Genomic DNA, 20,864 nt, shown 5'->3' on the forward strand with positions numbered 1-20,864 from the left:
TTTAATGTTAGAGAGCCACCATGTGCATAATATGTGTCTTGTTTGTATCATTCATGCCCTGACCCCTCCTTCCACAAGCAACTGAGTTAATCTCTAATTTTCAAAGCCTGTATTTTTGTGTCTCAGCAGCTATAAAATGCACATATTAGAAGAATATGAGTGGGGGAATTCATTAGCCTCAGAGCAGCCCTGTAACTGCAGGAACCACGGAGGGCTGTTTGTCTGCCAGGCTGAGAGCAGCCCATGTAAGTCCCATGTGTTGTCAGCTGTCAAGTTAAAATCACTCTGCTACATCCTGAACAGGGTTAGAGCATATTTCTTCAGAGAAAAAAAAAGAGTTTATATCATCTGTTGGTTTGGGGTTTTTTGGGGGTTGCTGGTAGCTTTTTTGTCCTTTGTTAGGCTTGCTTTATAAATACATTTATTTTAGTAATCTTTTCACATTTACTCAAATTTTCCAGCAGAGAAATTGCATATATATGTCGTCATCTTATTTAAATGCAGGGTTTGTTTTTTTTTTTATTTGTCTGTTTTTGTCACACTCTCACAGTATGTTCAAACACCATTCAGCTACACCTCTATTTACTTATTTAGACAGGTCTACAGAATTAATCAGCTCATCTGGGGGTCAGCAAACATTTAAATGTTTATGTTTCATTTAGAAGGGCTTTTTATTAATATTATTAGGCACTACCAGTGCCTCTGCTGGTTGAAGCTTGGAGAGCTCAGTGCTGGTGATGGTTGTTCCTAAAGCACATCTTACAGGAAAGCTTCTCCTTCCTCCTGGACCCTGAAGGTATTGCTGTTTAGAAGAACATTTTTAATTACTCTTTATGATGTTGCAAAACTTCCTTTGGGCTTTGTAGAGCCAGTTACAGATAGAGAAGGAATATTATCTAGAAGCCAGGAAGAATAATCACCTTGAGAGCTGAGGTGAGAGTTGGAAATCCTATGGTGTGAACAGAGTGAAGGACAGAGAGGTTCCCTACAATGTTGGAGGCTGCTGGGCCAATTGCTGCCTGTGTTACCTGGAGCTTCCAGAGGGTTTCCAGGTGTTCATCCAGATAAAAAGCTGCTCCAATAAAACTGTTAGAATTGTTTCTATGTTTCTTTGTTTTGCTGGCTCTTCAATTTTTTACTTTATAATACTTGTTTGATTAAGACCTTAGAGGTTGATTTGGTTTTTGTTTTCCTAAGTTTTATTATCAAATGCCTCTTCTGTTCCAAATATAGTCAGGGAGATACTTGTAAAAATTATTACACTTATTTAACAGAGAGAAAGTTAATGATACATAATATTAAATACAAATCTTCTTCACATTTTCCCAAATAAAAGCAACTGCTACAGCAAAACTTAAAAGCACTACTTAGCCTTGCTTTAGAGTAATCCAGGAGTGAAACATAGGTACCAATATTGTAACATCTTCTCAATCACAATGGGATGCTGAACTATGTAATTTTATATATAAATCATTTTCTAATATGTCTGCACTCTGGGTGGGTGTAAGTTTTCTCAAATAGTGTGAAAATAACAATCATATAATATTAGCATCTTATTTGTCTCTCTGTTGTGCTTTTCAAAAGATCAGAGCTTTATAATTTGTTGGAAATACCTAAGAATTACACAGATAACTTAATGAAGTTGTTTTGCTCCTCCATTGAGTATAAACATCTTTAGTGTTGAAGGATTATCACTGAAATCAAGGCTTCACTGGGTAACAAGTCTTAGTATAGCTATTTTGGGTAATACTCCTTTCAAAATGCAATTACTGATGGTACTTTTCTCACAAATAGCTTGAATGGGGCTGGTCCAAATAAGAAACTTTTTTTTTTTAAGAAATGAGATTGTTTCAGTCTAGACACTCATTAGCTTATGAGGAGTGGAGTGTAGGTTTCATGCTTCTGTAAAGAATTCAAGCCATTGGTGGGGGAATACATAGAAAGAAACAAGTGGAAAGAAGGGAAACTAAAGTAATTAATTGCTTTGTGTTCATGTGTTTTGCTGGGAAACTACAAAACTAGTTTTGAAAAAAAAATGTTCACTATGGCATTATATGGTCTTTCTTTCATGACTTTGGCATTTTTATTCAAATATGAGTTTTGGAAAATTTTCCCTGATTAGTTAATTCTCTGTTGCTGTACTGTACTTTGTCTGTAAGTTAATTTTCTTGTAGCTGAATAGCCCCTGAATGCAAAGAATCCATGAAAAAGAATTGGGTGGCTGGTAATGGAAGGAAGCAGAATTTGTCTTCCAGTCAATTGAATACTGAAAAATGCAGCAGAATTCTCTAAAACTTTACTTTATTTGGTGGAGCAATTGGTCTATTGTTTTTTCATTAATTCTGATATTCCATTTAATTTTCTGTAGTTTCACTGGAAGTAATCAACTTCCTGTATTAAAGCTGCTGTTGAGGAGAAGTAGGTTAAGGATTTAGTTCAGATTATATATATACCTATATGATGTATTTTATGCCCATGAGGAAATGAGAGCTCAGGTTTCAGCAATGCTGTCTTGAGATACTACAGACTTTGAAAGTCACCACTTTGTAGGACAGGTGTGTTCTGGAACTGCTGGGTTCTTTCACTGAGGAGATGAGATCTGAAGACACAGTAGAGATGATGCCTTGTAGACTTTTCTTGGGTTTTTTTGCATTTTGCCTTTAAAAATTTCCTCTTTTAATTGTAAAAGCTCTTCCTCTCATCTCACTTTACTGCCCTCTCACACTGATGCAGAAAATTACATCATTTTAATGACAACTTGGGGCCATTTTTTTAAGCTGTAGAGAGCTCTATTATTTAAGCTGATAAGAGTTCTAGCTTCATACCTTATAAATAGCTATCAAACCCTGGCCTTTAGGCACTTATTATCTACTGGTGACATTTTCTTATATCAGTGGGCTATATTCAGTGTCATACCTGGTCACTGCATATTGTTTCATTATTTTGGCAGTGATGTTGCAGCAGGAAGGATGTTTTCTTGCTCTCTGGTCCATCTCAAAGCAAAGTGGCAGTTACTCAAGCAGAAAGCTGATGTTTCTGATTTCCCAGCTTCTTATCTTTGATAAACTGGCACTAGAGGTGTCTGGGGACCCTGAACACCGGTGTGTTTCTGACCTTTCCTGTACATCATTCCTGTAGCAATGGCAGCAGATTAAGACTGAACTTCCTAAGGTATGGCTGAAAAATTCAGAAAAGCTTATCTTGGGTTTTTGTTATGTTTGTCATTACTAGGATTAATCATATCCACTCACACTATTTATATCTTTATGTTCCTTCAAGTAGTCAAGATCAAAGCCATTTCTAATCATTAAACAGCCAACATACGTATATCTCCAAAGCATGCAGAAAGGAATGCAAATTTGAAAGAAAACAAATCCTAAAAGAGCAGTTCTGCAAAACTCTGCTTCCCACACATTCCAGTTTGATTGATTGTCACTTAATATTTTATTAAGTAGCAAAGTCTAATCCCCCTTGTGAGACCTCTTAGTCCCCTCTCCCCCTGCTCCTCCTTCAGAATATATAACATTTAAATTCATCTCTCTCTGATGAATAAAGCTATTTTTAACCTGTTTTCAGTACTAATCTCACTTAACCTGGTTTTAGTATGCATGGGGCAAAACAATGCAGTTTATGAATTATGAGATTTTTGCAGCTAGAATGGGAAGGCATTAATTGATTGCTGTACTTCAATTAACTATTATTGGTGAAAATATACATCACATAAAAAGAGTGGTGCAGTGTGTGAAATACAGATTATGCCCTTCTTGCCAAATGTGGCACAAAACTCCGAGGGCACAAATCAGAGCAGTTCACCTGGGTTCATACTGACTGTCTGCTTCACCTCTGGGCAAAGGGTATTGGGGTAGTATCATTATTCCCATGCTCATGATGAATATTCTATAAATGCCTTTTTTATCCTGTTGGCTGAATGGGAAGAGGGGGTCAAATATCTGGGCATTAGGGGCTTTGAGTCTATGTGATTTGTGGAATTGGCTCTGTGTAAACTCAGGGTGACTGTGGCACATTGCAAAAAAGTTTCAAAAATTAGGATAGTTTTAAGATAAATGTATCGAATGTTATTTTGATTTTGAGACAGAATCTGGTTTGTATGAAGAGGTGTTTTCAGTGTGAGAGAATAAACCTTTTCCTTTGAATACCAAGACTAAAAAGAAAGTTACAATGTGCAAAGCCTGTGCTGATGCAGTTGTGTTTGTTGTCCCAGCAGTTCTTTCTGAACAGGGTCCCTTTTGGTGACAACATAAGAAAATAGAAGAGCCAAAAATTACCAAAAACCTAAATTTAATCATTTGAGGAAAAGGCTGTAGATGGTGGAAGCTTTCAGAAAACCACTCATTTGATTCCCAGGAAGGTGTTGTCAGTGGTGTTCTGTTTCTGGCATTACTTGAGCAGAACAAAGGAAGCTGCCAAGTGGCACTGTGGCTAGCTGTTCTTTGAAGTGTTTAATGTCTTTTAATTAAAAATATCATGAAGGTAGCTGTCAAGTTTTGAAGTAGCTACACAAAAGCACTGAAATGCATATAGTGAAGCAAACAAAAAGGTGTTATTTCAGAGCTCCAGATTTAATCAGTGCATTTTGCCCTAAAAATATGCATTTGAACAGAAAAGAAAAAAATGATCCAGCTCTTATGATTCTGCATATACTGACTTTCACCACTTAATCCTGGGTTCAGCTTTCCTAGGCTGAATTTTGTAACATGAGCACTGAATCTCCAATCAGGACAACGATGGCCAAGAAGTTGGTCTGAAGGGGCCAGTTTTAAGGGGTTTCCAGCCCAAGAACATAAACAGTGGCATGTGGTACTCAGCATGAGTTCTGAGCTCAGAGGGGTTTGGTTGTCCCCTGCCAGCAGCCAAGGATGACACAACCATTCCCTCACCCCCTGTTCCCAGCTGGGGGGCGGAAGAAGAGAATAGAAGAGAAAAGCAAGAAAACTCACATGTCAGGGCAAAGACAGTTTAATAAGGAAAGGGGAATTAAAAAGCAAAATGAAAACACAGGTAACTGCCACCTCCCACAGGCAGGTTGATATCCAGCCAATCCCTGAGCTATGGTGATTTTGGAAAGACCCCCAACCACCCCGGTGTGACTGCTGAGCATGACAGTCCATGGCAGGGACTGCCCCTCTGCCCTCCTGGGTCAGCTGTCCTGGCTGGGCCCCCTCCTGCCTCTTGTCCATCTGTCCAAAAATACACCTGTCAGTACAGAACTGTGCAAACAGCACAGGAAAGAAAAAGATACAATCACAAAGATTTATTCTGGAATTTCTGGGAATTTTTTTTTTTAGCCATTTTGGGAATACATATTTCTTCCTCAAGAGGTAATTGGCCAGTGTTCTGGAATTTTTGCAATCAGTATTTGCCTGAATAAGAAAACCACATTAAGACAAAATACTCAATTGAAATCAAGGCAGTATTTGGCATTCAGCCATTTTATAACCATACTCTCAGTTACAGATGCTATTGTTCAGTCAGATTGTGGATACTGGTTGAGTGTGGGTAAATGGGATTTGTTCTCATTTTAAAACTTGCCAGAAAGTTCACACAAATGAACTGCAGTCAACTGCATCTGAGCCCAATTAAATGGAGTTTATTGTATTAAAAGAATTGGATGGTTTGGATTTTACCAGTCATATCTGCAGACAAAACCTAAGTTTTGGTATTGTTTGCTAAGTTTTCAAAGGCACGTTTTCTATCAGACAAAAAACATTCTTTGTGATGTCGACCCTATTTTCACTCACTACAATATTTGCACTCTCTCATATTTCCTCTCTTTCAAAGAAAGTCAACTCTATCAAAATCCAAGTCCTCTCTTCAGTCTCTGTTTTCATTTGCTCTTTTACAAATGAACAATGAAGATTTCTTTTCTTCTCGGTCTTTGAACTGTGAGGCAAAGGCACAGGTAGGAAATTTATACATAGAATGGGTTTTTTCTGTTTCCTCGAGAGCTGGTTGAAACAGAAGCATTTTGGACATGGTGAGAAATGAGAACTTACAGAAGAAACCACTACAGCAAACAGTATTTTACTTTTGCTTTAATAACTTTCACATTTCTTGGAATGAATATAAAATAAAATGACTAGGAATATCTTAATTCAGAGGTGGAAATGTATATATTGACTGAGTAGCAGGAAAATTACATACAGATCCTCTCTACTTAAGGTCTGTTGAATTAATGCGCTTGTAGAGCTTTAGATTTCTAATAGTTTTTTTAGTCCTGTGAAGAGATGCATTTTTTAAACCAATGCTTTTGGATGGTTCATATGTGTTAATGTAGAATAATTCAGTGAAATGTGAATCCTACACCAGCATTCAGGTTGAACTTAGAGTTCTGTGAGGTGTAGGACAAGATAATCTCTGTTTTTCAGTATAAATGAAACAATTTTAGCACAAACCTCCATCTTTTCATCAGAAAACTTGTTATCATGTGGCTCACAGAGTTTAACAAGTTTCTGTAGTTGCTGACAGGGCAACTTCTGGAAGTGCCAGACCAGGTTTTAATGATGTTCTTTTATTCCAAGGAATTTGTCAGGCTTCCTTTGTACTTCTTAAACCAACTCCTCCTTTTCCTGGGGAGCCTTTTTGCAATTCACTGGTTACTGTGTAACCTGAACTACGTTAAGAATAAACCTGTAATTTCCCCCATCACATGAGAGCTCTCATTCACACATTTGACATGACATAGATATTTCATATTATACATATTATACAAATTAAGGTAAGCTTCTCACTTGCTGCATTTTTTAAAACAAAATGTTGTAGCAATTTCTTGCTGCTACTCTGAGCTACAGTTTCATGTATTGTAATGATATATCATTGGTGTGATCAAGAAGAGTTTTTCCTTAACTTTATTGCAAAGTAATTTGATTTCCACAATGCTTTTCTTTTCCCTGTAGTCTTTTTGAGAATATTAAAAGATATTAAAAGCTTCTTTTTCTTTTTTTTTTCCAACTGAGAGGTTTTTTTGGCCTACATTTTGCATTAAAAATTGTTTAAAAATTGTTTTTTCTAATTCAAAATGATGTTTCTTACATTTCAATTTTACTATGTGCAATGGCACTTCATTATTTGGTTACAGTTTTAATTTTAAGTTCTAAATTGTTGTGAGAATTTTCACACCACATAGTGAATGCCAGATATCATCCTCAGCTTAGTAAATATCCCTCTGTGTTTCAGAAGTGAGGAGCTACTTTTCAAACCCTTTTGACTTTGCAAAGCGTGCTGTGGAAGCCACAGGAACCACAGAGACTTCTTCTGCCCCTTCCGTTTTCCTTTTTCATTTGCAGTGTTAGTTTGTTTAATTTGACAAGTTCTGATGACCAAAATGTGATGCTAAAAGGCTGAATAATAGCCCAGCTGATTTCTGTCCTTTCTGGAAGAGAAATGTGCCAGAGACAAGCTGTCCTCTCTGGCAATCTTATTAGAGAGATTGAGAAACGAATGGAGCTGTTAGAAAACCCAGTCAGGATGTATATGTGAGGAATTATGGCTCTGCCCACGGGGGTGAAAAGCAATGACTCCATTTAGATTTTCAGAATTATGGTTTCCAGAAATGTTACAGAGGAGTAAAGAACTTTCCATCTCCATCGTTCATCACATAATTGGCTGAACCCCTGTCAGGGTTCACACGGCTCCTCACGTTGGCGTCATTAGTCTCAAACTTCCAAGACAAAGATAAGATTTCTGCTATGACATATAATCAAAAAGATATTACTTTTTAAAGATAAATAGTTCATTCTGTTCTCTGATCTGGATCTAATAAACTAAGATCAAAAGAAAGCCATTTTTTGCTAGTTTATGAAATGCTACTTTTGGAACAGGAGTCAAAGCTTATTCTGTCTCTTCAGTGCTGCAATTCTCCAAACTGGCCCTTTAGCAAAGATTATCAGTTGTTCTTATTTCATGATTGTGTTTTAGAATTATTGATTTCTGATAAAAGAACTATTCACTTGCTGTCAAAAAATTCAGTACAATTTGTTTTTAGAGTGTTCTGACTTCCTGACAAAGTCCTCATGTTTTATATATATATATAAAATGTAAATATTCATTGTAATTGAACAAAATAGACAAACAAATAGATAAAAAGGCTTAAATTCCAGCACCTTTTTGATTGTTTTACATCCTGATAGGACTGCAGGGTGGAGTTTTTATTGTGATATTTTTTCCCTTTACTGAGCTAATAGTTTTATTGAGCTGCTTTTTTTTTATTTCTTATGGGGTTTTCTGTTTGCTTCTTTTTTATGTACTGTATTCATTAATCAGTAAATAAAAGATGTGCAAACAACTTAAAATGAATTAGTGTGTTAAATCTTAAAACAGGTATATTCAAAAAGGAAACAACTTGACTCAGTGGATTTAATAGTTAGGATTGTTTTAGGTTTAATGAATGTGATTTATTTTCATAGTGTTGTTTTCATAATGGTTAACTGATAAGTTAGATTATCATTCCACCAGGGTAGTGATGACCAGTGTTTAACCAAGATGGTTCCAGTACTTTCACATTTCTGCTTGAGGGCTCAGCTGCAATTTCAACCATGTTTTCAGGCTAATTCCACCTTTCTGATTTCTCGAGCAACAGCTGTATCTTTACTGTCAGTCACTGATAGAGGTGCAGTTAACAAGTTAATACTTGGCCCAAAGATTTGGCTGTGGCTGAATTATTTGTATCATCCAGTTTTAAGCTTTTCTTGCTGGTTTGTGGGTTTAGCTCCCACTATTGCATTTAAATAGTTTTCTGGGATCTCTGCCTTGTGCTATAAATGAAAGTGAGTCGTGCACCTGCTGTTCTGAGTGTTCCTATGAGCTGTTGTTGCATTATTTGCAAGTTCCTGGAATATAAAAGACGTGTAGGGCATGAGGCAGGAACCAGTGATTGTGAAAGTACAGAAGTTTAAGGACGTTTTGAGCCTCCATTCTTTTTGTTCAGAAAGAAACAATCAATCTTAGTTAATACTGCATCACTTGTTTATCTTTTGTACCTTATGTAAAAGACCTCTTTTAGCTTCTGTTTCACCATTTGATGCTGATTCCACTTTTTTCTTCTGCTCTGATTGTTTCCAATGTTACTTACAAGGCATGTTATTACAGATAAACACCATAATTAGTGGGTAAATGATAAGGCTTAATTTTATTCTGAGCCCACAGGGCCTGAATTAGAGAATATTTGAAGAATGCTGACAAATTTCCCATTTTTCAAATGTCACTTTGTTGAATAATGAAAGGAAACATTAGTGAGGCCAACAATAGAAATTATTATAGTTCATTATATAGTTTGTAATAATCTTTATAGTTAGTCTGCAACATTAGATTTTGAAGTTCATTGAGTGCTCTTCTTATTATTACTTTATATTTTATGTCTAACTTAACTCTTGTTGGTAGCCTAACTGGAGTTCCTTTTGAAGAAGGTAGGGATCCTTATAATATCAGAAAAAAATATTTCAATATTTAATATATTTAAAGTTTAAAATTGCTATTTTAATTTATTTACTTTCATACATTGAGTTTCAATTCTATTTTTTATTTAGTTTGGATTTAGTAAGAAGATAACTGTCCCAAGACAAACATTCTCATGGACAGAGTATTTTAAACAGTATATTGCTACAGTAAGGAATGGAAGGACAACTTCAGTTTGACTCTGGTAAGTAAGTATTCTTCAGCTTGTTTTCAGATGTTGAACTGGTCTTAATAGCAAAATTTATGGAATTCATACAACTGCTGTTGAATATATTGGTTTAGAAGGACAGGATGGCAATTAAACTTAGATGATTGTTGATTATAATAGAGTTAAGTTGTTATAGCAACGAGAGCTCTCATCTTTCCACTGTGCACAGAAAAGCACATACTAAAGAAAATAAAGGGAAAAAGAACTATCTTTTCCTTTCTCCCAATAGTCTGCAACATAATTAACATAATTGATATTCAGAATTTTTCCTTTTCTAGTACTTAAACATTACAATGCAAATACAATTAATTCTGCAATCACCAGACATAATTCACTGAAATAATTCCATTTTTTTAGTTAATACTGAAATTAAGCTCTCTATCATCTTAACCATTTAAATAAAAATATGTAATAATTTCAGTCTTTTTAGAATTTATAGGAACATTAAGTTTGTTGTTTTTCTTTTCTTTCCAAGACTTAAGGAGGTGTAGTGCTGTACTCTGTCATACTGTTGTTAAAACTGGGTATCTTCTGCTGATTAGAAGCCACAGCAGTGCAATGAGTCAACAGCAGTTATTGGAAAAATTCGAGGCAGGAATATTTTCTGTGTGTTCAATGTATTGGATTAGTTTAAAAGGTATTAAAAATGCAAGTCCAAGGCTTCTGTTCCAAATTATGCCAGCTGATTCTTTTGAGTGCTGTGGTGCTTTTCATCAGTTTATGGGTGTTTAGGGAAAAGTTTCATAGTCAGCTGGCAACATTTTGAATGCTCTCTGTGTGTGAAACAATTGAAAATTAGGAAATCTTAAATTTATTTCCTGTTCTGCCCTGATCTGAGGTGGTAGCTAAGTTAGAGATGAGGAAAAGCCTTGATTCACTACCCATGGAAACCTTGGATCCTGCAACATGTGTGTCCCCTTTTTTTGGCTTTTTTTTTTTAAGTTTTTTTTTCCCTACAGACAACAGAACCCTGCTTCTGCGTTGTCCCTGATTTACTGCCAATCCTCTTGACCTGTCCAAAATTAAAAGAACACAGCTGCATGTGGAATAACAACAAGTTTTTAATAACATTTTCATAGAGACGTTTCTGAACGACTCCTTTCCTTGAACAAATGACACGATGGAATAGCACCAGTTTCCTTCTGAGTTGGTCATCAGAAAATGTGAATGCTGGATCTGTAAGGCACAGGAAATTGTGTTTGGACTTCTGCCTTCATGAGGTTAAAAGAACAGGAACTTTTGTTCTTCATTTTATATCAACTGCAAAAAAAAAAAGTGTTGTTTTAAATTTAGAGGTCAAGAGAAGTTAGTTTGATGTAAATGAATTGAAAAGCACTCAGGGTTTTGATTTTCTTAATAACTCCCAATTATTTGTTTTGAATATGTTTGCCATTTCTAAAGAGAACACTTTTAGGCTAGATAGAGCTGTTGAGAACTGAAATGTCAACTAATAGTTTTAATTACTTGCTGATGATCCTTTCAAAGGTAGTTTGAAAGAAAATGAACACACACTCTCCATTAAAACAGATGAGGTTTAAACGTCTCCAAATAATGTCTAATTTCAAGTTGTAGAATTTATGTAAAGAAGGTGAATGGCCCTTTTTGTGGAACCAGCTCTGGCAAAGGTAAGCTGTGCCATTTGCAATACCTGGCAGCAGAGGAGTAGTTAAGTCTGACCATTAGAAACCCTTATCATTAGAGTTTGCTGTTTAGCTGTAAAAATTTCCTCAGGGCTAAAAATTAGACTCAGCAATTCCAAACATATGAGGCTTTAAATTACTATTAAAATGTACACAAAAAGCAAGTTTGCTTACAAATCCATTACATCTACATCAATAGTTCTCTTCTAGTTCAATATTTTATGTGCTATGAGCTGAGTGTTCTGAAAGTAGGTAGATAATGTTTCTGGTCACTAGGTTAGAGCCTATTTTTCTATCTGCTCCAAGTTTTTTTCAGATCTTTTATGGAGCCTTTAAATTACATCTGTGCAAAGTTAAAGTATTTTATTTCCTCAGATTTAACTTTGCGGTTTTCATTTTTAATAACTTTCATTTTCTTGAAGTATGATATCCTCATCCAAGGCCATCTGCTTCTTTTCCTCCTCTTTTTGAAAGAACTTCTCTGGTTTGGGCAGCTTGCCTTCTGCTGACCAGAGGGTGAAATGATAGAGTTGTCCTGGTTTGACTGGGCCCCTGAGCCAAATCCCTCTGTAGTGCAGGTGTGTCCCTTTAGCAGGTGCAGCTTTGTTTGGCTTCACTTTGTAGCCACAGCACTATTTTGTAAAAAATCTTTCCAAAATACAGTATTTCCTAATCTCAGAGACGGGAATGAAGTGAAGTGCAAGGAAAGATTTAGAGCTGTAACAGAACGTAGGAAAACAGTTTCTGTGTTTCAAAGGATTTTGGTGTTTCACAGTGAGAGTGATTGGTTGGAACCCAAATTGCAGAAATTCCCTGGGCAAGAATTTCTCCACTGGCTGTTGGAGGACTGCAGGCCTGGGAAATGCAGGGTCTTGTCAGGCTGCTAGTTTGGCAGCTAAAATGAGCCAAGCTTGTAACCTCACAGGGATCCATGTAGGTCTCAATAACTTCTGAGCCAACAGTCCCACAGTCCTTGAGCCTGAATTCCTCTGCCACTTATGACAGGTTCTGCTGCTAAATTCCTGCTGCTCCTCAGAGCTAAACATTTTATGTATTATTTAAATTTAGTACAGTGAGAGGGAGAGTTTCAAAACAGGGGACACCTCTCTCTCCTTTGAAGTGCAGATTAGGCAGGACACATTGTGATGGCCATCTGTAGAAGTAGGATGTCACCTCTGCTTTTTCTCTTTGGAAACTGGAATAGTCACCTGTACAAACTGTCTCTGAAATAAATCAGGTCCCACACAGCACAAAATCTTCCTGTTTGCCATCTTTCTAGTACTGAGATTTAAATGTCTGGATGTTGCAGATTTATGTATTTCTCAATGTTACAAATAATTATTTTAATTAGTCTCATTTAATTAAACATCTGACAACACTATAGCTGTCAACATATATAAAAGACATTATATTACAGGCAGTATCCACATTTAATCTCACAGTATTTCCCTTTGGAATTCTGGGTCTGCATCCACTTGACTCTTATCTCAGTCCTACCTGCACCAGCTTCTATGGCTCTACTCTTGTACTTCACCAAGTATTAGAGGTAGATTAAAAAAAGCACTTCAAATAATTAAACAAAAAATAAATAAAATAACAAATAATTTAAAAAGCATTCAAATTTTATTTGCAGTCTTTGTCCATGAATATGATAATGTAAACATTTATCATCAATATTGTAACATGCCTTCAGTCTTCCAGACAATACTTGGGATTTCATATGGCCAGAGCTTTTCTTTTGAATGGGCAGAAAGTTCTTTAGTGCAGGTGTCACACTGTGTCACTGTGTCAGCACAGTTTGGGTGGGTTAACAGAGATGTACAACTCTCATCTGGTTCTGATGTAAGAGTTCACATCCTCTCAGGGCCATTTTCAGTGAGGCATTGCAACAACTGTATTTGATATTTCACTTGACTGCTTTATTAACACTTTATCAGCCTTATCAACATCAAGAAAATACATGGAAAAGTCCTTAGTTCTCTCACTGTGATCACAAAAAATGCAGAACATTCTCCTTCACAAAGGAGACAACAATTAGCTGGCTGTGCAGGCTGGAAATGGTGAGCTCCTTTCTCCTGCTTTGATGAACCAGAAGAAAACATTGTGGGTTTAAAGTCATTTCAATTCACAGAGAATTCTCAGTAGTTCTCACAATTATCCAGGTTATCTGAGGCTACAGTTATTCCCTGAAGCTCGGAAGGTGTCTGGGACAGTGGTTTTCACAAATGCAGACCCTGAAGAGTTCATTTATCTCCAGCTTTTTGATTTGCAAAAGTAGCTTTGAGAGTTGTATCCCAGTTTATGAGCTGCAGAAATGTTGCACTGTGTACTGTGTGGTTTCTTAGATGACTTGAAATAATGGTTGGTTATTTTTTTGGGTTTGAGATGAATCAGAGACAAACCCATCCATTTTCATGTCTTTTTCAGATGATTAAATCCAATCCTGAGATGTAGATTTCCTTGGTGCTTGAAGGGATAATTCACCCTTGCCCTCGTCCCAGATGTTTTTGGGCACAGTTGAACAAGTTAGTGAAGGCAGAGGTCACAATTTTCTATTGACATTCCTTTTTCATTTCCAGGTAACGTTAAGAAAACAATCTCTGGTGAAATTGCTCTTTTTTGTCATCTCAAATAAGTTACTTCTTTTCTTTAAAGGCTTTGGTTAAATTTAGTGCAGATGCACATTGAAGTGTAGAAAACAGACCATGTATTCTAATTGGGAAATTTGTACAGAGCTGCAAAAGTTCAGATAAAGGGAAGAGAGAGAGAGAGAGCAATTAACCTCAGCTTGTTCTGTAGAAGACACTGAGACCAAAGGAATGGAATTGGTTTGGTATTTTTAGACTGATTTGATATTTTCAAAATTGTAAGCACCCTAACTGAAAATCTGATGGACATTTAACCGAGTTTCATTAATGTCTTATTTTGGAGTAGTGCTAATTGAGTACACAATTTTTTCTACTACAGGGCTTAATTGATTTTATTCTGGAATGCTGTAAAATTTGAAGAGACCTGATATATTTCATGTTTTTGACTATTTGAGAGTGAGACATGCTTGTTGACTATGCTCTCTATGGGGTAGCAAACCAGAAATAATTACCCTCCAGAAGGTGAATTCTGAGAAATGTATTTTTATTTACATACTTTTCAAAGTAGAGTTTACAGTCTAGTTGTTATATCTTTCCAATCAGAACATAATACTCCATAGTAATTTATGTATAACTTTTTAGATTCAGTCTTCTTTCTGATCAACCAGAAAAATTGGTGCAGGTCCACCAGATTAATTACCTGTCTTCACATCAGCCAAGCCTCCTTTCATATCATCCCTGAGGAGCTGCACCAGCCTGATCTTGATCTCCCTTGGCTGAGCAGGAGACTCAGATTTGGGGTTTAAATCCCTGCCTTGATTTCTGTCACCTCTATACACTCATCTTAGACAAAGGACAATCTGCCCTAAATTTTCCATATGTCCCATTGCAGGAAATGCAAATCCTTATGGAAATTCAACAAAAAGAACCAATGGAAAGGAAGGAAAGAGAAGCTGGCTTTTACCTTTTCGTGGGATATATTTCACTGTAGAGTTGGTTAAATGTGACCATTATTTATTCCTGTGCAGACTTTCATTTTCCTTTTCTTCTGTATATTCATGAATTTATCTTCTCTTCCCACTTTGATATCATATATTGTTCTTCTTAACAATTGAGGCCTTTCAAATACTGTCTATTTTCTTTTCTCCAGAGGGAATTAAAAATCCTACGGAGTCATAACTAAAACCAGAGTAGATACATAAAAGTCTATCTGATTTTCATGTATTTTAATAATTGCAAGTATCTCGAGCATATTATGGAAGAAGAAAAAAATAATCTTCAGGATTTTCAAAAGGTAAGGAGAGTAATATTGTCACTGAAGTAGGTGGAGGCCTGGTAGATTTAATAATGTTGAATGTGAGGCAGTTATGCTTTATTTTTTTAATTACTTTTACTGTAATCTGTGTTAAAAGAAAATGTTTCCAACATGTAGGCAAAAAACCCCACCAAAACAACCAACTTTCCCCATTAAATACTTCACTATATTATTTAAAAGTTATTATTTGTAAATAAACTTTAAAGAGTCTCTTTGACAGGGTATAATTTATGCTGTTTTCAATTTTATTCTCTGAAAACAACATAAATTCTCGACTAATTATCAAACAGGCTGATTTATGTCACTTTATTTTCTTCAGTACCAATAAGTTTAAGTATTGTTTTAAAACTATTTATCATCCTGATTCTGCACAGGATTAAACACAGAAGTAGTGGTTCATACAATCAGTTTTAAAATCTGATGCTTGGAAGAGATGTAAAGATGACAATGACTTCTTTACTAGGCTGAGTGCTCCAGTGCCAGTCAACCTGCCTGTAAACAGGCTTTACTTCTCTGTCTCGAAGTTTCCAAAAATTTTGCAGTTGGAACCATGAATAGTTTGCTTTTGTTCTGACAATATAACGGCCAAAAATCAGTTTTTAGGTGTATAAGATCAGCATCGTTAAAAGGAGTAGTTAGCTGAGTGTCAGAGGTGTACTGTAATCAAAGGTACTGGGATATTTAAGACAGAGTCTCCTAAAGGATTCTTTTCTAATATTTATTATTTTATCTACTGTATGTTAAAGATCCCTCCTTGTGGTGATGACAACCATGAACTTCTCATTAACCACAATTAGTCCAACAGCACATTATACCTGCAATGACTTCTCAAAAGTTAATGAAATAGTCATTGGCAAAGTCCAGCACAGGAGCTGTAGATCCTGAGTTCATCATTTCATCTTGGCTGCTTGACTGTGCACCCCTCAGTGAGCCAGGATTGTTCAAACATCTGATTAAGGAGTTATTTCCTTTATGAAGTCCTTAAGCACGTGTGTAACCACTCACTGAGTAGATGAGCTGTTGTATCTTGGTCTCTCTGACCCTGGTACTCTGTCACAGAAATGTAATAAAAAAAGCCTGCAGTGAAAGTGGAATAGTTCAAGTAATACAAAAGAAGAATCTAAACCCTCATCTTGCTATATTGGCCCTGCTTTGCAATCTCACTGTGTTGTTCATAAGCAATAATATCATCCCACAGATTACCAAAAGTCAGTTAAAAATGGTGTTTCTGTTAAGGAGTTAGGAATAAAACAGAACATTAAAATTTAAAAATCCAGTATTATAGTATTACAGTTTTATTCAGTCAAGCTTGGCTTATTTTATACACCAAGAAAATGATTGCAAGTTAGATAGCAAGACAGTTTTCTTTATCCCATTTAATTATGGCTTGATTAATATTTGATGCAGGGTTTGCAGAAAAAGATTTTTTTTTCTTAAGGCAGTAAAAACTAATTTTGGATAATATAGGTGTTTCATCTCTTATCAATCAACAAAATATAATCCTCTTTGTTAGTGGGTTATTCTGCCCTTTATTGTATCAGTGACAGTCTTTATACTAATATATCTAATATCTACATTGACCAGAGCAGAAATTACTGCATGCACCCTGCAATTTATAATCCACTCTACCCAACTCCTCATCAATTATTTTTGCTGCAAAATGTAGTGCCAGTGATAGGTATTTTATCTTAGTACTGCATTCCCACTGCCTGCGGACTGTTGCTTTGAAGGCTCTTTAAAGCCTCTCTATTTAATAGCAGTAGCCAGTGCATCTGCTCTCAAATTTGTTCTCACTTGCTCACATTCTGCTTTTAACAATAAACTTTCATACAGAGATAGAAAACACATTTTGTTTAGTAACAATTTATTCCATAGTGAACCATTCTCAAATTCTTAGTGAGACTGTGTTAAAATGTGGATTTCAGAAAAAAATTATCTGTAGTCATGAATCTCTTGTATGATTTTGAATGGGAAGAATTTTCAGGGATTGTGCTGAGCTGTATTGTCTGTCTCATATTTGTGCAGGTTAATCCAGAATCCTCTTTTCAGGGCTGGATCTCCACCCATGGGCTGGATGAGGGAAATGGAATAGGTTTTGGCTTGTCCTTTGCTTTTCTTATTTTACAGAGAGTTAGGAAATCAAAGAACATTACAAGCTCTCTCTTGCCACCAGTATATTGCCCTTGGCCACAGCTAATCCAACATCTAGTTTGATGTACTATAGAAACCAGACAAACAAACCTCTTTTATATTAAATCTTTGTGTCTCTCCTTTTTTTGATGGAAACTACAAATTCTGAGGTTTGCTTTTTGACAAGTCTGATTCCTTTAATTCAGGAAAATGTTCTTTGTGTTTTTCATATCTCTCTGTGTCCATGCTTCTATTTGGAGTGTGGATTTCTTAAAGCTCACGTCTCATACATGTTTCCTTAAAAATAAACTTTGAGCATGGACAGTAAGTGAACTCATTCCATTTATAGACTCTGGAGGTTTGTGTTTGTTCTGGAAGATTTAATATTTGGCTGTTAAGTATTGGTAAGAGTGCAGTGGCTGTGTGGTGCCATCTAATCCAGGTCTGTGTTTCTCTCCCAGTGGCTGCATTACAGACTCTACATTCTGCATAAATCCCACCTTCTTATGTCACTGCTCTCTTGGTGAGTGAAACCTTGAGCAGCCTTTGCATCTAAAGACCTTGTTAGCTTTCTTTTTTTTCCTTCTTTTCCATATGCTTGCCAGAGCTTTTTGTATTCCAGCATCTGTCTTCTGATCACACATTGTTTGTGCTTCAAATAGGGAGCTGACCTTATTCAAGGTTGCAGACAATACCTGGCATATGGCAGCAACATCATGGTTTGTTACCACCCTCAGCCCTGCTAAAGCACCTAGAAATCATTTGGGTATTGACCAACATAGGTGAAGTGGTGTCAGGAAGATTCCTTATCTATCTAGGAATGTGTCAGCTGTTAGATTTGCTTGACCACTCTGTTTTCTGACTTATGTGAATGTGGTAATGGCACAAATTAAAAGGAAAGAAATCTTTAGGAGAGATGAGTCTTGAAGACTGGATAGCTCTTCTCTTGATTATGTGGGTCAGTCCTTTTGTAGATGCAGTATGAGATGTAGCTTCAGTAAAAATGTAGCTCCTTTTATCCCTAAACAGCACATGATAAAACCGTGACATCCCACCTTTTTTCTTTTTATGGCACTGAAACATTTGCAGGGCTTCAAGTCTGCATTGAGGATATTCTATCTATTTTATCTTTCAAATGTTGTTATCTCATCAGATGTGTGATGTAATGCAGAACTGGCTTTGACTAGGTTTTCTTGAGGTTGGGGGTTCAGCAAAAAGTTTGTTGGATTTTCAATATCAATATCATTAGAAGAAGTTAAGTCAGAATAATGTGTAATGGGAGAGGAGTAGGGACAGGAGCTATAAGAAAAAGAATGCAAAGATGGAAGGGTGTAGTTTGGAAGCCAAAGCATGAAACAATGTGTGAAGGAGAAATTTTATGTTATCTTTTATAAGAGGAAATTAATAATGTGGTGGTGTTATAGGAAAGATATAACCTTTATATAAATATCCTGATATGAAAGGTGCTGGAAGAAGCCACTTGTAGCAAATTGCAGATTTTTGTTGGTCTAAATAGCCCAGAGGTTGTACTATTTCCTGCAAACTTCAGCTTTTGTGACTTCGTTAATTATCAGTCAAAGACAGAGGTGCAGGGGATCCCTGAGTGAATGTGCAACAAATAACAATTTGTACTGAGTATCAAGTTCTCTGCTGGTTGAAACCATGTTTATTCTTAGTCTGAGTTGTCTGTGCAACCCTCTTCACACTTTCTGTTTCTGTTGTATACAGCAGCAGCTCTTGCCACAGCAGAACTAAGTGGGACATGAAAAATGCAGCTTTGGATTTAATCATTTGTTTTTAATGTCAACTTTTAGTTGCTGTATTTCTTTCTGTGAATCACATGAGTTAGTTTTATGTGTGCTCACTTTTTGGGAGGATGAAACCCAAGTTATAGGTGTGGGCAAATAATTTTAAGCACCTTAAAATTTTCACCATGGAAAAATTAAACCACTGCAGTGATTATTGGGGACTGCAAGCACACCAATTCTATATTAATACACCAATATAATTACTTTGTCCCACTCCTTTCTTTGTGAGCAACTAGTAGGTGGTAAGTAATCTCTTTTTAAGCTATTTTCCCCTCAATATGTCAGAGGAATTATTTGAAATAATTATGAAAGAGACATAGAATATAAATGCCAGAATAGATGTAGATGGGAAAATATTACTACAGAGGGGTTTTGTAATATGTTGGAAATGTCATTTATGGTTCTGTTTTAATGAATGGGTAATTAGTTGGCTGAACATCGGCTCACTTCTTAATGAAATCTTAGTGGATTAACTCTATGCCTCATTCAAATTATCCTACAGAATTTTTCTGCCTTTTTTATAATGAATAATCTTTTTGTAGTATGCCAGTATGAAAAAGGAGAATGTAGAAAATTTGTACTTTTGTGCTGTTAAGTAAATTTGGAGTCTTTTTAAAAAATGCTTAAAATACATACAGTGGTGCTGTTCCTATACTTCTTTCTGCAGAAACAAGCTATTTGGGTATTAATTCTTACACCTGCATTTTCTGCATGGTTTTGGTTTTATTTAATTATATTTTTCTATTTATTATCATATCATTGGGTTTTATTCTCCCTTTATTTGCCTACTGACATCATTTAAGAGTTTTCACCTTTAGATATCAGGTTCCTTTGCTGCAGGATCCCTCCTGTCCCACACAGCTGTGCTTGCAGGTCTCTCTCTGGCTCCAAGCAGGACAAGAACATCCCATTCTGTGCTTGCATTCCTCAGCCTCATGGACTGAATCCAGAAAACTGGGATTTTGCTTTGCACAGTTTGGACAAAACTGTTGGTTTATGGTTATCAAACCTGTCAAACCTGTCTCTTATCTCTACTATCAACTGGGCAATCCTGACAAATTGCACTCCTGAGCTTTCAGGTTCACTTAGGAGGCTGAATTTGGAATTTATGGCTGGTATAGTGCAATTATACCTTAAATTTTTCCAGGTTCAGAGGAGGAAGTGTGTAAAGTTACATAAAATGAAATACTTATAACACTTCAGATTGTCTCTAAATTTAAATGTTAATTTCGAAGTCTTTGTATTTTGAATCCTATAAAACTTTAAAAATCTCAAATACAGATGTTGAATGTTGAGCCTCCCTAAAAGTACCCAAAGAAAAATCAATTCAGCCCTTTGCTTTTCCTTATATATGAACCTGTTCCTGTACGAAATAGGTTTATTTTCATAAAAGCTTTTTAACATGTAAACTCTCCTTTTTGCCTTTGTTAGTGTGCATGACATTTTTGCTATATACATGCACTTTACACTTAAGTGTTTTCCAAAATGTTTTTCTGGTTGTCTAGAAGTTTACCAAGACTTAAAAAAATAAAAAATAAAATAAACCGCCCCCATTTAATATTCAATTAAAATATAAACATATATCTGTTAGTTTTACTTTAAAAACATACTTTTAATTTTCTGAATCAGCACCAGATACTGCTACCAGTTACATTATAACTTTCTGTAGTTTTATGTGCTTAGAAAAAACAAGGTTTCAGCTAA

The sequence above is a fragment of the Neopelma chrysocephalum genome, unplaced genomic scaffold, assembly GCF_003984885.1.
Source record: "Neopelma chrysocephalum unplaced genomic scaffold, ASM398488v2 Primary Assembly neopelma1_73b, whole genome shotgun sequence".
Classification (NCBI taxonomy): domain Eukaryota; kingdom Metazoa; phylum Chordata; class Aves; order Passeriformes; family Pipridae; genus Neopelma; species Neopelma chrysocephalum.